Genomic DNA, 19,155 nt, shown 5'->3' with positions numbered 1-19,155 from the left:
TACCAGGCAACATCTTGGTAAATCTTTTCTGTACCCTCTCCAAAGCCTCCACATCCTTCTGGTAGTATGGCGAGCAGAATTGAACACTATATTCCAAGTGGGGCCTAACTAAGGTTCTATAAAGCTGCAACATGACTTGCCAATTTTTAAACTCAGTGCCCTGGCTGATGAAGGCAAGCATGTCATGTGCGTTCTTGACTACCCTCTCCACCTGCGTTGCCACTTTCATGACCTGTGTACCTGTACACCCAGATCCCTCTGCCGATCAATACTCTTCAGGGTTCTGCCATTTACTGTATATTTCCCATCTGTATTACACCTTCCAAAATGCATTAACTCACATTTGTCCAGATTAAACTCCATCTGCCTTCTCTCCACCCAAGTCTCCAACCGATCTGTATCCTGCTGCATCCTCTGACGCTCCTCATGAGGCGACCAACAAGTTTCAAAAATAATATTGTAATATACAGACCACCGATTAGTGAAAGGGAGAGAGATGAAATATACAGACAAATTGGAGAAACAAGTAAAAAATGTCATCATGTAGACTTTCAACTCTCCTGATATTAATTGGTCAGAAGAAGTAGATAAAGGAGATACTGAAATGGAATTGCTATAATATGTTCAGAACTCTTTTATTACCCAGGATATGAGAATCCCAACAAGAGAGGAGGAACAACTGAACATAGTAAATGGAAATGTATCACAGGATATAAGAGAAGTGAAAGTTGGGTGTTGTCTGGTTCAGAGTATCTCCAGAGGACAAGCTGCTCTGATCTTTGCCATGTCCAGATGTGCTTTTCAATAGGCTGGGGGTCAGGTCGAATCCTCTCAGCGCTGGGTTTTAATACCTTTCTGGCTACCTTCTGGAATTTTCCAAGGACTTGATCAATCAGGGGTATTGAGTTAATTGGTTTTATCATATTGAAATATCATTAATGGTTTCCGATGGCTTGCGAACGGTGAACCCCTTGTATGTGTCTGCTTTGGGCCTCGGTGTCTGATTTTTTGCTCAGAGTATGCACCTGGCTTTGTTTTACTGAGGCACATCTGCCCCATGTACCTAGTGGTGATTTGTCAGGAAATGTCTAACTGACCTTTTATACTTGCTGATGTGTTCTGGAGCATCTCTGGTTTTCAATTGTCTGAGCTTGAATCTTGCAAAAGCCTGTCTCCGGGCAGAATTGTCTCCGTGTGTTTGGACTGAGCAAACCTTGCTTTTTGGCTAACTTCTCTGCCCTGTTTTTCATTTCAGCTGCTGTGCTTGTATTGGCAGCAGGGTGACACAGTGGTTAGCATTGCTGCCTCACAGCATCAGGGACCTGGGTTCGATTCCTGGCTTGGGTCACTGTCTGTGTGGAGTTTGCACATTCTCCCCGTGTCTGTGTGGGTTTCCTCCGGGTGCTCCGGTTTCCTCCCACAGTCCAAAGATGTGCAGGTTAGCTGGATTGACCATGCTAAATTCTCCCTCAGTGTACCCAAACAGGCGCTGAGGTGTGATGACTCGGGGATTTTCACAATAACTTCATTGCAATGTTACTGTAAGCCTACTTGTGACTAATAAATAAAAATTGCTCGGTGAATCTGTATGTCAGTTAAGAACATCATCACTCAGTGTCTGTGTAAGCATGACGGTTGCTTGCCAAAACAGTGTTGTGCAATATTTTAAACCAACACTCACAGGATCTTTTGTTCAAATGTCAAGCAGCCTTTATTCTTTTATACAGTTGGGGAAACAATCTCGACGAGTAAACCAGGAGACTTCTCCAACATAACAGAGTTTCAAAACAGTTCATGTACAATTCTTGTTTTGTTACAATCACGGTATCCCCGACAACAGAACTGACACTATCAAAGAGACACCACAGGATAATCACCACCATGTTAACCAGTTAAAAAAATGAGGAGGCCATTGTGATTCTTTGATTTTGATTTATTCTTGTCAGCTGTATTGGTGTACAGTGAAAAGTCTTGTTTCTTGCACGCTATACAGACAAAGCATACTGTTCATCAAGTACATAGGGGAGAAGGAAAGGAGAGGATGCAGAATATAGTGTTACAGTCATAGTTAGGATGTAGAGAAAGATCAGCTTAATATATGGTAGGTCCATTCAAAAGTCTGATGGCAGCAGGGAAGGAGCTGCTCTTGAGTTGGTGGGTGTGTGATCTCAGACCTTTGTATCTTTTTTAGACGGAAGAAGGTGGATCAGAGTATGGCTGGGGTGCGTGGAGTCCTTGATTATGCTGGCTGTTTTTCCGAGGCATGGGAAGTGTAGACTGAGTCAATGGATGGGAGGCTGGTTTGCGTGATGACTGGGCTACGTTCACAACCGTTTGTCGTTTTTTGTGGTCTTGGTCAGAACAGGAGCCATACCAAGCTGTAATACGTCCAAAAAGGATGTGTTCTATGGTGCACTTGTAAAAATTGGTGAGAGTTTCAGCGGACATGCCAAACTTCCTTAGCCTGCTGAGAAAGTAGAGGCGTTGGTGGTTTTTTTAACTATAATGTTGGCCTGGAGGGACCAGGACAGGTTGTTGGTGATCTGGACACCTCAAAACTTGAACCTTTCGAACATTTCCACTTAATCCCCACTGAAGTAAACAGGGACATGTCCTCCACTACGCTTCCTCAAGTCGATGACAATCTCCTTTGCTTTACTGACATTGAGGGAGAGATTATTGTCATTGCACCATTTCACCAGATTCTTTACCTCTTTCCTGTACTCCATCTCATCACTGTTTGAGATCCGACCCACTATGGTGGTGTCATCAACAAACTTGAAAATGGAGTTGGAACGGAATTTGGTCACACAGTCATAAGTCTCAGCCAAAAAACATAATCCATTTACCCCTGTCACGGAAGGAGAGAAATCTTCACATAAATATCAACTTTGGAGGGACAGTTCAGGGTCCATTGTTTTCAGTTAGGAAATAACATTAGCACTAATGTCTGTCTGAGGGACAGACATGCTGGCTCAAAGTGGGTGCGAAGGATGCCAAGGATCATCCAACAGAATGTCCTCATGAGAAGTGTTTGTAATGTTGTTTACTGAAACAAACCGTGTGACTCACAAGACTGCACTTTATAAGCTTAGCGTCTGATAATCATTTTAACCCCATAATTGCTGTGTTGCTTGGAAGCCCCATTTCAATGGACGCATGCCTCGCTGTCATTGTGAATGGCCAAGCAATGGGTACTTAGTTCTTCAGATGGGTTATAGGGACCCAAAACTTGAACTCTGTTTATCTCTCCACAGATGCTGTCAGACCTACTGCGTTTATCCAGCATTTTCTGTTTTTGGGTGCTCAGGATTCAAACTTCTCATTGAAGATGCCATGACCCTGCCCTTTCTCGCACATTCCAGTTTCTCATCTGTCCACTGCACTTTTATCGTCCTCTGAGACCCATGCCACTCTGGAACCTGTGGGTCTTCCTCATCACTTGCATTCCATGTCCTGGGCGTCATCTCAAACCTGGACAGGATCTGGGTGTTGGGGACCCCACCACCTGTTTGTGTGCGCTCCAGCACATGTTTCTTTCTCTTCTGAACAGAAACAAATGCATTCATTCATCCATTCTCAACCTGCAACAGCATTCCAGCTTTGTGAGCCATGCATCCTGAGAGCCAGCTTGAGTTGCTCATCAGATTGGCACTCCTCACCCATCTCTCACTCTTGGCAAGTAGATGGACATATGGCTGTTCACGGTATGCATTTCACACCCCTGAGTGCCGCAACTTATGGTCATCATCCAAGCCATCTTGCCGGGCACAGTGGTTAGCACTGCTGCCTCATAGCGCCAGGGACCTGGGTTCAATTCCGGCTTCGGGTAACTGTCCGTGCGGCATTTGCACATCCTCCCCTTGTCTCTGTGCGTTTCGTCTGTGTGCTCTGGTTTCCTTCCACAGGCCAAAGATGTGCAGGTTCAGTGGATTGGCTGTGCTAAATTGCCCCTTAGTGTCCCAAGATGAGGGGGATTGGCAGGGTAAATGTGTGGGATTCCAGGAATGGTGCCGGAGGTCGGTTTGGGTAAAACTCTGTCGGCGAGTTTGTGCAAACTCGATGGATCGAATAGCCTCCTTCTGCACTGCAGGGATTCTATTAAATCTATACTCAGTTCCGTATCACCCTTGTGGAACGCGGAAGATCATTGAACTGTGGATCCACATCATGTCCACTCCCCTGGACAGCCACCTCCATCCAGGCCTTGTTTGTCTGGTTGCGTAGCCTCTTGTCATCCTGTGGCATTAATGGTTCATGCTGAACACTTAACTGTCTCCATCAGAGTGCGCAGACAATTGTAAGAGAATCATAGGTCAGAGTGCCCACCAGCATTGAAATCCCACCTGCCATGCCCACTGGGCGCTGAGACTATCAATTGTGCCAGATTTTCCACTCACTTATCGACAGCTCACTTAAACTCCTCCCCAACTCTTGACAGCCGTGAGGGAGCTGGCTGGGCTCATTTTATACCCCACTCTGAGTCACTATTTAACCCGGCGCCTGTCAAGCTCCCGCCCTTGCTGGAAGCGCTGCACCAATGTCCAGTTTTTCAAACTGGCCAGCCTTTAATTGGGCAGTCAGTTTTGAAATCGGTCTTTTTCTTCATGTGCAGCTGGAAGCAGACAATGTGGCCTGATTTCTATTTAAGTTGCAATCTGAAAGGCTATCTTTGACGAATATTATTATTTGACTTTATTCCCTGGCTTTTGATGTGCGATTAATTCACTCGGGAGGCTGGATCGTACCCGGGAAATAAAGGCTTTTATTAGCAACAAGAATGGAGCATACTGCTTAACAATACAATCCCAGACTAAAGGGTCACTAGCAAGTGCAGTGACCTTTATACTCCTATAGGAAGGCGGAGCCAACCGGATTGTACCACAGAACAATGCTAACAGGTGGAACACACCAACCCTAACCCCAACAGTAACAAGAGTAACATATGTACAAGTACCCATCGTGATAACCATCTATGGTTCAGTACCCATAGTGGTAACCATCTATGGTTCACCACATTCACCCCTCCTTTAAAAACAAAGGCCGGTGGGCAAAAAAAAACAGTACGAACTGTCCAGATATTCACAAGTTAAGTCGTATCGGAGGGCCGCACCGTCTCTGCGACCTCCTCAACACTGGCGGTAGCGCCGGTTCTGGTGACCGTGATGACCCTCTTTCCAAGGCGGTGTCCAGTGACTCCTCCAGTTCCTCACGGATGGGTGGACCACGAGGTGGCGACAATCTCCTGGACTCAGGCAAGCTGTACACGGGAGTAAGAGGATTAAGTGGTGGTCCCGATACTGCCCGCGCCGTGTCAGGAGGGGAGATAAAGGGCAAGGGGTCCCTAACCAGGGGTGCGGGAGCGACGGGGTTTTCCAGGTCCCCTGCAGGCGCCAGATCTCGAATAGAGACCGTGTCCTCTTGCCCGTCAGGATATGCTACATAGGCATATTGAGGGTTGGCGTGGAGGAGATTGACCTGTTCAACCAAAGGGTCGGACTTGCGGGTCCTAACGTGCCGCCCCAGGAGGACAGGTCCTGAGTACGTCAACCAAGACGGCAGTGAGGTCCCAGAGGAAGACTTCCTAGGGAAGGTAAACATCCGCTCATGTCGGGTAGCATTGGTTGCCGTACACAGGAGGGACCGGATTGAATGGAGCGCATCAGAAAGTACCTCTTGCCAACGGGAGACTGGAAGACCCTTAGACCTCAGCGCCAGTAAGACAGCCTTCCAGACTGTAGCGTTTTCTCTTTCGACCTGTCCATTACCCCATGGGTTGTAACTCTTAGTTCTACTTGAGGCAATCCCTTTAGAGAGCAGGTATTGCCTCAAGTCGTCACTCATAAACGACGAACCCCTATCACTGTGGATATAACTGGGGTAACCAAACAGGGTGAAAAGATCCCGCAAGGCTTTGATAACCATGGCAGCGGTCATGTCTGAACAGGGAATGGCAAAAGGGAATCGTGAGTACTCGTCAACCACGTTGAGGAAGTACGCATTCCGATCTGTCGAAGGAAGGGGGCCCTTGAAATCAACACTCAGTCGTTCAAAAGGGCAAGTGGCCTTAATGAGGTGTGCCCTGTCAGGTCTGTAGAAGTGCGGCTTGCATTCAGCACATACCTGGCAGCTTCGAGTTATTGACCTGACATCCTCTACGGAGTAGGGCAGATTCCAGGCCTTTACAAAATGGAAGAGCCGAGTGATCCCCGGATGGCAGAGATCATTGTGGAGGGCCTGTAGCCGGTCCTGGTGCACACTGCGCATGTTCCACACGACAGGGCATCTGAGGGCTCATTGAGCTTCCCCGGACGGTACATGATATCATAGTTGTAGGTGGAGAGTTCAATTCTCCACCTCAAGATTTTATCATTTTTGATCTTACCCCTTAACGTGTTGTTGAACATGAATGCCACGGACCGCTGGTCCGTGAGCAGGGTAAAACGTTTTCCAGCCAAGTAATGGCGCCAATGCCGGACGGCCTCCACAATGGCCTGAGCCTCTTTTTCCACAGCGGAGTGCCAAATTTCAGGGCCTTGGAGGGTGCGAGAGAAAAAGGCGACGGGCCTGCCCGCCTGGTTAAGTGTGGCGGCCAGGGCGAAATCAGATGCATCACTCTCCACCTGGAAGGGGATGGACTCATCGACAGCGTGCATCGTGGCCTTCGCAATGTCAGCTTTTATCCCTTCAAAGGCTAAGCGAGCCTCTGCTGCCAGGGGAAAAGAGGTAGACTTTATGAGCGGACGGGCTTTGTCCGCATAATTGGGAACCCACTGTGCGTAATACGAGAAGAAGCCTAAGAATCTTCTCAGTGCTTTGACGCTGGTGGGTAGGGGAATTTCAAGGAGGGGACGCATACGGTCTGGATCAGGGCCGAGGACCCCGTTTTCCTCCATGTATCCGAGAATTGCGAGGCGGCGCTTGCTGAATACACACTTCTCCCTGTTATAGGTCAGATTCAGGCGAGACGCAGTGCGTAAAAACTTTAGGAGGTTGGCATCGTGGTCCTGCTGGTCATGGCCGCAGATAGTGACATTGTCCAGGTACGGGAAGGTAGCCCGTAGCCCGTTTTGGTCCACCATTCGGTCCATTGCACGCTGGAAGACCGAGACCCCATTCGTGATTCCAAAGGGGACCCTTAAAAAGTGGTAGAGACGACCATCCACCTCAAAGGCCGTATATTTTCGGTCCTCTGGGCGAATGGGGAGCTGGTGATAGGCTGACTTCAAGTCGATGGTGGAGAACACCCGGTACTGCGCAATCTGGTTGACCATGTCAGATATGCGCGGGAGAGGGTACGCGTCCAGCTGCGTGTACCTATTAATGGTCTGACTATAGTCTATGACCATCCGGGGCTTGTCTCCAGTCTTAACCACCACGACTTGTGCTCTCCATGGGCTAGTGCAAGGTTGAATGATCCCTTCCCTGAGGAGCTGCTGAACCTCAGATCGAATAAAGATCCGATCCTCAGGGCTGTAACGCCTGCTCTTAGTTGCGATGGGCTTGCAGCCTGGCACGAGATTTTCAAATAAAGACGGCGGGGTGATTCTGAGTGTCGAGAGACTGCACGTGGAGCCCGCTGGGCAATTTGGAGGCTGCTGTTCTCCCACTGAAAGTGGAGGGAGTGGCCCATCGTACTGCAGGGTCACACTCCTCAGGTGGACCATAAAGTCTAGTCCCAGGAGTATCGGAGCGCAAAGGTGCGGTAACACGAGGAGCCTGAAGTTCTCATAAACTGTGCCCCGCACCGTTAGGTTTACCACGCAGCTCCCAAGAACGGTAACAGATCGGGACCTCGACGCCATAGAAATTGTCTGTCTGACAGTCTGTACTCGGAGACCGCACCATTTCACGGTGTCTGGATGAATGAAACTCTCCGTGCTCCCGCTGTCAAACAGACAATGTATCAGGTGTCCGTTTACCTCTATGTCCATCATGGACTTGTCGAGTCTGTGAGGCTTGGCCTGGTCCAGGATGATTGACGCCACCGTTGAATCTTGAGTGCAACTGCAGGCAGCTGAGATGGTCGATGATGATGACCCCTGCTGGTCGTCTGCGGTCGGTGTCGACCAAAATGGCTGCGCCCATGGATCGCACGTGGTCGATGGTGTTGAAAGTGGCGGCACTCGCAGGTTGCACGTGTCTTGCGTCGTCGTCCGCAGGAATGGCGGCGCTCGTGAATCGCACGTGGTTGAAGACCTCGACGAAGCCGGAGACGAGGAGACAGGTCCTGGAGAGTCACACGCAGCACTGCTTGGCTTCGAAGGTGGTTTCGCTCGGCACACTTTAGCATAGTGCCCTTTCTTCCCTCACGTGGAGCAAAATACCGTTCTGGCCGGACATCGCTGGCGAGGGTGCTTCGCCAATCCACAGAAATAGCACCGCGGGCCACCTGGAGCTGCCGCCACCGTCAGGTCCGAGGTTGAAAGCACGATCGCACAGTTCCTAGGAGCCGCTGGGTGGAGTTGAGTCGGTGGCTGTACTTGCCACGATGTTCCCACGTGGTCGGTGGGGTAAGTTTCAAGACTTCTGGAGGCCGTTTCCATCGCATCAGCCAATTCCACCGTCTTAGCTAGGTCCAAGTTACCTTGCTCTAGCAGCCGCAGGCGAATATAGGATGAGCCGATTCCCGCCACGAACGCATCTCGGATCAGATCGTTAGTATATTGGGTAGCCGACACTGGCTTGCAATTGCAGGCTCTGACTAGCTGCTGAAGTTCGCGCAAGTACTGTCCCGTCGTTTCGCCGGGCTGCCGCCGTCGAGTGGCTAGTAGGTGCCGAGCATGAATCTCGTTTGGCGGTTTGTTGTACAACTTCTTAAGTAGCTCGATGGCCCCTTTGTAGTCTTGGGCATCACGGATTGTTGCATACACAGTGTCGCTTACCCTTGCGTGGAGGACCCGCAATCTATCGGCGTCGTTTTGGATTGCTGTTGAGGCGTCGATATAATCCTGGAAACACTTCAACCAATGGTCGAAAGTGTTCGACGCTCCAGCGGCACGCGGATCTAAGGTACGCCGATCGGGTTTTAACATTTGCTTCATGGTTTTTTTTTCTTCAAACAAAATAGTTGCCAATAAAATTGATGCGCGATTAATTCACTCGGGAGGCTGGATCGTACCCGGGAAATAAAGCCTTTTATTAGCAACAAGAATGGAGCATACTGCTTAACAATACAATCCCAGACTAAAGGGTCACTCGGAAGTGCAGTGACCTTTATACTCCTATAGGGAGGCGGAGCCAACCGGAGTGTACCACAGAACAATGCTAACAGGTGGAACACCCCAACCCTAACCCCAACAGTAACAAGAGTAACATATGTACAAGTACCCATAGTGGTAACCATCTATGGTTCACCACAGCTTTGTTATTGGTTAGTGGATGAGTTAGGCTGTAACTTTTGCTCTTTCACGATAAGAGTGTTCACAAGACTGTTCATTTTCAATAATTCTTCTGACCTCTTGGAACTTGAATATTTTGTGTAGCAGCTAATGCTGTCTCACTGTCTATTTCCATGGCTGCACTTTGATAACGGCACAGTAAACAATTGTGCAGTATATCCTCAATATCTCCTGTTTTTTTTCTCATTTCATAGTCTATGTTCATCTATTACTTTTATTTATGATGGCAATTCAGAAATAGAATCCCGACAGTGCAGGAGGAGGCCATTCAGCCCATTGAGCCTGCACCGACAACAATCCCACCCAGGCCCTATCCCCGTAACCCCATGTATTTACCTGATTCCCCTGACACTAAAGGGCAATTTATCCTGGCCAATCAGCCTAATCTGCACATCTTTGGACTGTGGGAGCAAACCGGGGCACCCAGAGGAAACGCAGACATTGGGAGAATGTGCAGACTCCACGTAGACAGTCACCCGAGGCCAGAATTGAACCCGGGTCCCTGGAGCTGTGAGGCAGCAGTGCTAACCACTGTGCCACCTTGCCACCCTTCTGTAATAGCCTCCAGTCCTACAACAGTCCCACTTCAAACTGTCTGGCCTGATGCGAATATTTTGTGTCTCTCCCTCTCCCATCATGTACCATCTGGAGCTTTCCTATGGCTCTTCATTTCTTCATTTCTTCTCCTCCTCTAAGATACTCTCTGAAACCATCTTCTTTTGACCAAGCTTATGGGCACCCTTCCAAATATTTATTCCTTTTAACTTGACAGCAATTTATTTCTGTGAAACTCCTTTGGTCATTTTCCTACATTAACGGTGTTATGTACATGCAAGTTGTTGTGCCAGGTCTCCAACTTCACAATCTCCTTTGACCACTATTGATGATACCAATACAACCTTTTCAATAGGGGTGTAATTTTGCAGAGGGATGGCACCTCATGGGGTCTGAGACCTTATTGCTTGTGTGCTGCCAGCTGAATGCTGCAACCCTTGCTGATTGCTCCTTTCATGGGCAGGGCCCGGTAGCCCAGTAACCAGACACTGCAGGAGAGTGATGATGGCTTGCAGTGAGGACAGAGCAAAACTCTGTGTATCTCCTGCATTGGTGCGACTTCTACCTGACAGAAACCTGAGCACGGGTTCACTGAACAGGGTGATCTGCGGATGATTACATGATGACATCAAACTGGATGAGTAATTTACCATGTGATTTTTCATTAGTATGAGTATATATTATCTATCATGTGCCCGCTGGTGGTACAGCTGAAGGACTCAATATTAAGCTGCAGTGTGAAGGGCTGTCGGTCCCCATTGATTTATACAGAGCCTGAACCGTGTCAAATTATTTAATATCCATTCTAGCTTTTTTTACATTTGTTCTGCCTTCTGGCTTACCACAAATTTGAGAAATATTTTTAAAATTAATTTGTCCTAGTTTTGAATTATGTCTGACCCTCTTGAGAAGCGAGTGTGCCTTGGGATCTTTTAGCATTTAAAGAATTTCTACACGCATAGAAAAGGTCAGTCAGTGCTGCACATAGCTGTCAGACATTTTCTAAAGCACAGTTATCCACTGAAGGTGTTATGTGCCTTGTTTAGCTTGTTGTACTTGGCAAGCCAGTGCATGATGGAATTGCAGAATCCAGGTTGTTTGTTAGTTCAGTTGCTGAAGTAAAATAAAAGGCAGCAGCAGTGTTTAATCGCCTTAGTGTGTAATGATTAATCTAACCGTATTAAAATGTAACAAATTAGCAATGAGGACGACAGACCTTTGTGGTAATGCCACGCTTTAAGTAAAACGAAAGTAAGGAAATTTTTCTGTTGCAACTGTGAACGACATGTTGGGATTTTATGGCTTCGCTCGTCTGGAAACCGTAAAATCCCGCCCAAGGTCAACAGCCCTTCCCATCCTCCGCCCCTCGCCCGCTCTGATTCCCGTGGAGGACGGGGCGGTAAAATTCCAGCCAACACTGAATTTGAATTGCACTGCAGAAAAATGCTGATAGGGTATCAGAACAAAGAAAATGCAGAATGAAAGAAAAAAACAAATAAGAACTCGTAGAGTTTGGTGGCAGGATTCTCTGCACTGATTTACTTGTTTCAAATAAAAAAATACATGTTCTCAAACTTTAGAAAACGTAACCAGGGTCACGAGGATTCCAGCAGGATGCAGAGAATCGGGACCATAAAACTGACAGGCTGACAACTAACCCGAAGTTCAGAATAAGCAGGAACCTTCAGGGTTCACAGAAGAAATTGAGATTGCTGCAAGTTTTAAAGAGGAAAATGTTTTAAAAAAGCAAAACAGCCACATTTCTACCAAGACCCGAAAAGTGCAGGAAACGCACAGCAGAAGAAAGTTGACAGCTGCAGTGACAGCTTGAAGTTAAAAAAAAATTGGCTACTGTCTTAAAGTCCAGACAGTTAGGAATTCTCACGTCTGGGACGCACCTGTATTATCAGTACAAAGAGTACCCTATTCATAAGATGGCATTGGGAGCCATACTGTTCCAAACATCTGCTGATAAAAATATACACACTCTGTGAACCCATTGGGTGGGATTTTACAACCTTCTAATGCCAGTTTTACGGCAGGAAAATGTCTTAAACCTGAACGTAGAGTGGCTCACGGGAATGGCGCGCATTTTCGCACTCATTCCCCTCTTACCATGGAAAAACAATCGGTGCGATCGGGAGCCAAAACGGGCGAAACGTCAATTTTGGTGTTTTTGCATTCATCACAATGTCAGTAGCGAGCTTCACTCCCAATCGTCACAGCTCACCTGCCTTTACCACCTTGTTCGCTGCAGCGGGATCGGTCTGGAAAGCACCTCATCTATAAAAGCTCCAGCTCCGAAAAGAGACAGTGCAAAACTTGTATCATTTGTTGCAGAACCTGATACCTTGGGGCACAGGGGGGCACTCACTCCCGGTGGCTGTGAAAGTGATGGCCGCCTTAAATTTTTATGATACTTGGTCCTTCCAGACCGCCAGTGGAGACCTTTGTGGCATTTCCTAATCATCCATCCACAAGCATGTTAAGGAGGTTCATGGATGCCCTGTATGCCCAGACTGGCCAGTATATTAAATTTGACCTGGACCAGACCCAGCAGGAAGCACGGGCTGCAGGAGTTGCAGCCATCGTGGAGATGCCAGATGTGCAGGGGGCTATAGACTGCATCCACATCGCCCTCAAGGCCCCGGACAAGAACCCAGGAAGATTCATGAATAGAAAGGGCTTCCATTCAATAAATGTGCAATTGGTGTGTGACCATCAGCTGAATGTAATGCACGTCTGTGCCAGACACCCCGGCAGCGTGCGTGATAGTTTTATCTTGAGGAGTTCCGATGTCCTGGATGTCTTTGAGGAGGAGCCCAGAGTGCAGGGATGGCTTGTGGGGGACATTGAGTTACTCGCTTCTGACTTGCCTGTGCGGAGGCCTGAGACTGAGGAGGAGGCCCAATATGATGAGGCCCACGGTGCCACCTGTAAAATAGTGGAGCGGTGCATAGGGCTCCTCAAATTGCGGTTCAGGTGCCTGGACCACTCTGGTGGGGCCCTCTCTGATATCGTCCCTCATTGTGGTGGTGTGCTGCTCCCTACACAACCTGGGCGCAGCAGTGAGGAGACGTTTTGGAGGAGGAGGACTTGGAGGCCAGTGGGGTGTCAGTGGGGAGAACATAAGAACATAAGAAATAGGAGCAGGAGTAGGCCATCTGGTCCTTCGAGCCTGCCCCGCCATTCAACAAGATCATGGCTGATCTGAAGCGAATCAGTTCCACTTACCCGCCTGCTCCCCATATCCCCTAATTCCCTTATCGATCAGAAAACTATCTACCCGTGATTTAAACATATTCAACGAGGAAGCCTCCACCACTTCAATGAGCAGAGAATTCCAGAGATTCACTACCCTCTGAGAGAAGAAGTTCCCCCTCAACTCTGTTCTGAACCGCCCCCCCCTTATTTTGAAGGTCGCCCAGCAGGAGGAAGAGGAGGAGGAAGACAATGAAGAGCAACAGGACCCAGACGCTGGAGGGCTGGTGGCAGCAAGGGTCATGCGAGGGCAGTGAGGGAGGTTTTGGTCATTCGGGGCCTTTGTTGCTGCATGTGGGTTCCATTCCCTGCCCTCCCCCCAACCACCAACTTGCACTCCTACAATCTCCTGCAACATTATAACACCAGAGTGGTGGGTCTGGGTAAGACCATAAGACCATAAGACATAGGAGCGGAAGTAAGGCCATTCGGCCCATCGAGTCCACTCCACCATTCAATCATGGTTGATTTCAACTCCATTTACCCGCTCTCTCCCCATAGCCCTTAATTCCTCAAGAAATCAAGAATTTATCAATTTCTGTCTTGAAGACGCTCAACGTCTCGGCCTCCACAGCCCTCTGTGGCAATGAATTCCACAGACCCACCACTCTCTGGCTGAAGAAATTTCTCCTCATCTCTGTTCTAAAGTGACTCCCTTTTATTCTAAGGCTGTGCCCCCGCGTCCTAGTCTCCCCTGTTAATGGAAACAACTTCCCTACGTCCATCCTATCTAAGCCGTTCATTATCTTGTAAGTTTCTATCAGATCTCCCCTCAACCTCCTAAACTCCAATGAATATAATCCCACGATCCTCAGACGTTCATCGTATGTCAGGCCTACCATTCCTGGGATCATCCGTGTGAATCTCCGCTGGACCCGCTCCAGTGCCAGTATGTCCTTCCTGAGGTGTGGGGCCCAAAATTGCTCACAGTACTCCAAATGGGGCCTAACCAGTGCTTTATAAAGCCTCAGAAGTACATCCCTGCTTTTGTATTCCAAGCCTCTTGAGATAAATGACAACATTACATTTGCTTTCCTAATTACGGACTCAACCTGCAAGTTTACCTTTAGAGAATCCTGGACTAGGACTCCCAAGTCCCTTTGCACTTTAGCATTATGAATTTTGTCACCGTTTAGAAAATAGTCCATGCCTCTATTCTTTTTTCCAAAGTGTACGACCTCGCACTTGCCCACGTTGAATTTCATCAGCCACTTCTTGGACCACTCTCCTAAACTGTCTAAATCTTTCTGCAGCCTCCCCACCTCCTCAATACTACCTGCCCCTCCACCTATCTTTGTATCATCGGCAAACTTGGCCAGAATGCTCCCAGTCCTGTCATCTAGATCGTTAATATATAAAGAGAACAGCTGTGGCCCCAACACTGAACCCTGCGGGACACCACTTGTCACCGGTTGCCATTCTGAGAAAGAACCTTTTATCCCAACTCTCTGCCTTCTGTCTGACAGCCAATCGTCAATCCATGTTAGTACCTTGCCTCGAATACCATGGGCCCTTATTTTACTCAGCAGTCTCCCGTGAGGCACCTTGTCAAAGGCCTTTTGGAAGTCAAGATAGATAACATCCATTGGCTCTCCTTGGTCTAACCTATTTGTTATCTCTTCAAAGAACTCTAACAGGTTTGTCAGGCACGACCTCCCCTTACTAAATCCATGCTGACTTGTCTTAATCCGACCCTGCACTTCCAAGAATTTAGAAATCTCATCCTTAACGATGGATTCTAGAATTTTGCCAACAACTGAGGTTAGGCTAATTGGCCTATAATTTTCCATCTTTTTTCTTGTTCCCTTCTTGAACAGTGGGGTTACAACAGCGATTTTCCAATCCTCTGGGACTTTCCCTGACTCCAGTGACTTTTGAAAGATCATAACTAACGCCTCCACTATTTCTTCAGCTGTCTCCTTTAGAACTCTAGGATGTAGCCCATCTGGGCCCGGGTACACTGTGTCAGCGAGTTTCTGTGGCAGGCAGGAGAGTGATGATGACTCACTATGCACCACTTTGATAGTGCAAATTAGTTTGACTCCTACCTGAGCTCTGCATGCATGCTGACACCTAGGCCCACGCCTGTAGTGGGTGAGGGATAACTAAACTCCCATGCAGGGCCCTGGGGTGGGTGGGGTGGGGGGAGGGAAGAGAAACTTTTGTAGATTCTGAAATGCCATGAGAGATGCTGTAAGTCACTGCCAATGCATGCCACCCACTTTAGCCAGTGATTTATTTGAACACCTTCATTTTCTCAATGGCAGTGTGTAGAGGGGCCTCCCCCACGAATTTCAACATGCAGGTCCCTCTGGTGATTATCGGGGTAAGTACGTTCCTGTTAGAGGCTAGTCACAGGTGGGTAGTGAAAGAACATTTATTGGTGCCAATAAAAATGTCTTAAAGATAAGTGATAACATATGAACATAAGACTTTAAAGTGCCTAAATATTTTATCTAACTGCCCTTCGTCCATGCTATCTTAGTGCTGTCACAACTTCTTAACTTTACATGACCTACCACCATGTCTCGGTGTCTCCACAAGATGTACATTGGTGGTGGAGGTGGCCAGCTGTCTGTCACACCCCGTGGCCTGTGATGCCCTTGGCGATCGTCCTCTGGAGGGCCCTGCTGGCTTCCAGATATCCAGGTACCTTTTTCACCCTGCTGCCCCTGAGATGCCCCGGTGTCAGGAAGAGGGTCGTCACAGCCACAGTCTCTTGAGTGGAAGGGCCCAGCATAGGCTCGAGCCCATCCTCCTCCCATGGGGTTCCTTTGGGCTCCTGGGTCACTCCATAGGATGGCAGTGCTTCTGCAGTGAGCTGCAGAAGCTCCGGCGTCACCAGGCCCTGCCAGTCCTGGAGGACCACCTGCTTTCTTTCAGTTGGCACGGCCAACTGAGTCCTTGCCACTGGCGGCACGGTAGCACAGTGATTAGCACTGCTGCTTCACAGCTCCAGGGTCCCGGGTTCGATTCCCGGCTCGGGTCACTGTCTGTGTGGAGTTTGCACATTCTCCTCGTGTCTGCGTGGGTTTCCTCCGGATGCTCCGGTTTCCTCCCACAGTCCAAAGATGTGCGGGTTAGGTTGATTGGCCAGGTTAAAAATTGCCCCTTAGAGTCCTAGGATGCGTAGGTTAGAGGGATTAGCGGGTAAATATGTGGGGGTAGGGCCTGGGTGGGATTGTGGTCGGTGCAGACTCGATGGGCCGAATGGCCTCCTTCTGCACTGTAGGGTTTCTATGATTTCTATGATTTCTATGATTTCTTGGAATGGTGGCCGAGCCCTCTGCAATGGCATTCTGAGTCAGCAGCCGCCTGTCAATGGCAGCAGAAAGTGCCCTCTGAGACTGAGCCACGCTCTGCAGCCCCTCGGCTATGACCTTCTGTGACTGGGCCACGTTCTCAAAGACTGCTTGCAGTGTTGGCCTGGGAACCACACAAGACAGGCAATAGCTGGTCTGCCTGAAAGCTTTGGGACTCTTCCCAACAGCCTCGCAGTCGGTCCATTGTAGCCATCAGCCGCTCCTGCATTCCCTGGCTCTGTTGCTGCATCTCCAGCAGCTGAGGGAGAAGTGATCTCAGAGGCCCAGCATATAGCCTGGGGCCAACTGAGTCCTTGCCACTGGCAGGCCTTCGCGTGCCAGAGGTCTCAGCATTACTTCCCCCACCTGATGTACATCAGCAGATGTGTTGTGCGCACCAGAGAGTGACCCAGATGCCTCAACACTAACTTGATCCACTGATGTCAGAGTCTCTTGGATGGTGAACTGCGAGGTGGAAGCTGCTGCAAAATTGGTGGTAGCCTCGGAAGTCCCTTTATTGGCATCATCTGAGGTGTCTTCCAAGCTAATCACAGAAATCATAGAAACCCGACAGTACAGAAAGAGGCCATTCGGCCCATCGAGTCTGCACCGACCACAATCCCACCCAGGCCCTACCCCCACATCCCGACATATTTACCCACTAATCCCTCTCACCTATGCATCTCAGGACACTAAGGGCAATTTTTAGCATGGCCAATCAACCGAACCCGCACATCTTTGGACAGTGGGAGGAAACCGGAGCACCCGGAGGAAACCCACGCGGACACGAGGAGAATGTGCAAACTCCTCACAGACAGTGACCCAAGCCGGGAATCGAACCCAGGTCCCTGGAGCTGTGAAGCAGCAGTGCTAACCACTTGCTACCGTGCCACCCACAGTTGTCAGGTCTCAGATGGGTGTGAGCAGCAATAGGGACTGCAATGAGTCACTTCCTGCAACACAGGACACAAGGTTAAGTGCAAAGGAGGGAGAACATAAAGTGGAGGATTGGCAAATGCTCACTTCTATGCTCCAGCCCGACCATGCTGTCACTGATGGTCTGCATCCGCTCCTGTTGCACAAACTCCAGTGCCCGCTCCTCAAAGGGGCTGAGGACCCGGATTTCAGGCTCACCACCCTCTCCTGGAGATTATGGGCATTCTTCTCTTGTGGGCATGATGTGGAGATGCTGGCGTTGGATTGGGGTGGGCACAGTCAGAAGTCTCACAACACGAGGTTAAAGTCCAACAGGATTATTTGGTCACACGAGCTTTCGGAGCGCTGCTCCTTCATCAAGTAAGTGAGGCACTCACCTGATGAAGGAGCAGCATTCCAAAAGCTCGTGCTACCAAATAAACCTGTTGGACTTCTCCTGTGGGGACAGAAGGAGCCATGTAAAATCTGATGGCATGATTCCTGCAGGGTATCAGGGGATGGCCCTCAGAGGATAAGCGTTGTGATACTCCTGGGTGGGGGGGAGAGTGGTGCCAAGGGGTCAGGGACTGGAAGCATGCAGTGTGCTGGGGTTGGGGGATCTGGGGACCATTGAGTGGGAAGATGCCAAATGAGGTTAAACATTCGCCCTTGAATGCCCGGATTAGGTCACTCAGTTTTTTGCGGCACTGCTTCCCGGTTCTCCTGGCCAGTGCCCTCGCACTAACACATGCTGCCACTGCCTACCAAGCTGCATTTCCATCGCTTTTACTGAAGCGGCGTCCTGTTGGGGGAAGAGGGTGTCCCGCCTCACCTCCACTGCCCCGCCTCACCTCCACTGCCCCGCCTCACCTCCACTGCCCCGCCTCACCTCCACTGCCCCGCCTCACCTCCACTGCCCCCCAGCGACCTGGTCAGATCAGATTCTGAAAATCTCAGAGCTGTCTTCCTGGAGGCCATATCTTCCTGCACTGCCTGCCTCTCTGTCCATCCTTGGGATTTTTATGAAGCTGTTCCTTGTTCGGGCAGATCAGTTGCCGACAGTTTGGGTGGGTCACACACCCGTTAGAGCATTTCAGCAAGTTTAATGAAGTTTGCCTTGTTACCATGAAGGGGAAGCCAAGTCAGCACTTGCAGGTGTGCTAATGGGGTGGGGGTGGAATTTGTTGATGGGGGTAGTTTGTGCCTCTGTGATGAGGCAGGGGAGAGAGTGGGTCATGTTACTCAGCAATTGGAGTCAGGGTGGTGATGAAGGAACCATATGCAAGTGGGCCCAGTGGGGCAGGATGGGGGGGGTAACGGGGTCAGTAATATTGGGGGGGTGGTTCCCGATGTCCATGGGGGAGAGGGGGAGGCTATATCTTGGCCAGAGATGGGGGGTTCTGCCACGAGAGCTGCTTTATGTTTTGCTTTTTTCGTGCATGCGCAGTTTGTAGCTCCAATCTGAGCTGCAGGCTGTCTGGTGAATTAAGGCCCGTCCACTGCCTCTTGTGGCCAGAAATGGACCAGCCCATATTTTCAGAGACAGAGTGTGTAAGATTGGGAGAGAAAACTCGCCCAAAAAACGGATCAGGAACTCTCCCGTTTTTCATGCTCATGAAAACAATCACGTAGTCGGTCTGGTCCACTGACCACGACCCCATGAATAAGATTAAATAGATATTTCATATTGAGTTATAGAAAATACTGAATGATTTATATGT

At 49.2% G+C, this 19,155-nt stretch overlaps 1 pseudogene; it reads right to left on the bottom strand.

The window, feature by feature from the left end:
* Positions 1-19,095, bottom strand: part of LOC144497709 (H-2 class I histocompatibility antigen, Q7 alpha chain-like) — a 29,955-nt pseudogene extending 10,860 nt beyond the window's left edge.
* Between the last annotated feature and the right edge of the window lie 60 nt (positions 19,096-19,155).

The sequence above is a fragment of the Mustelus asterias genome, chromosome 8 (genome assembly GCF_964213995.1).
Source record: "Mustelus asterias chromosome 8, sMusAst1.hap1.1, whole genome shotgun sequence".
Classification (NCBI taxonomy): domain Eukaryota; kingdom Metazoa; phylum Chordata; class Chondrichthyes; order Carcharhiniformes; family Triakidae; genus Mustelus; species Mustelus asterias.
This window is presented reverse-complemented; position numbering and strand designations above follow the sequence as displayed.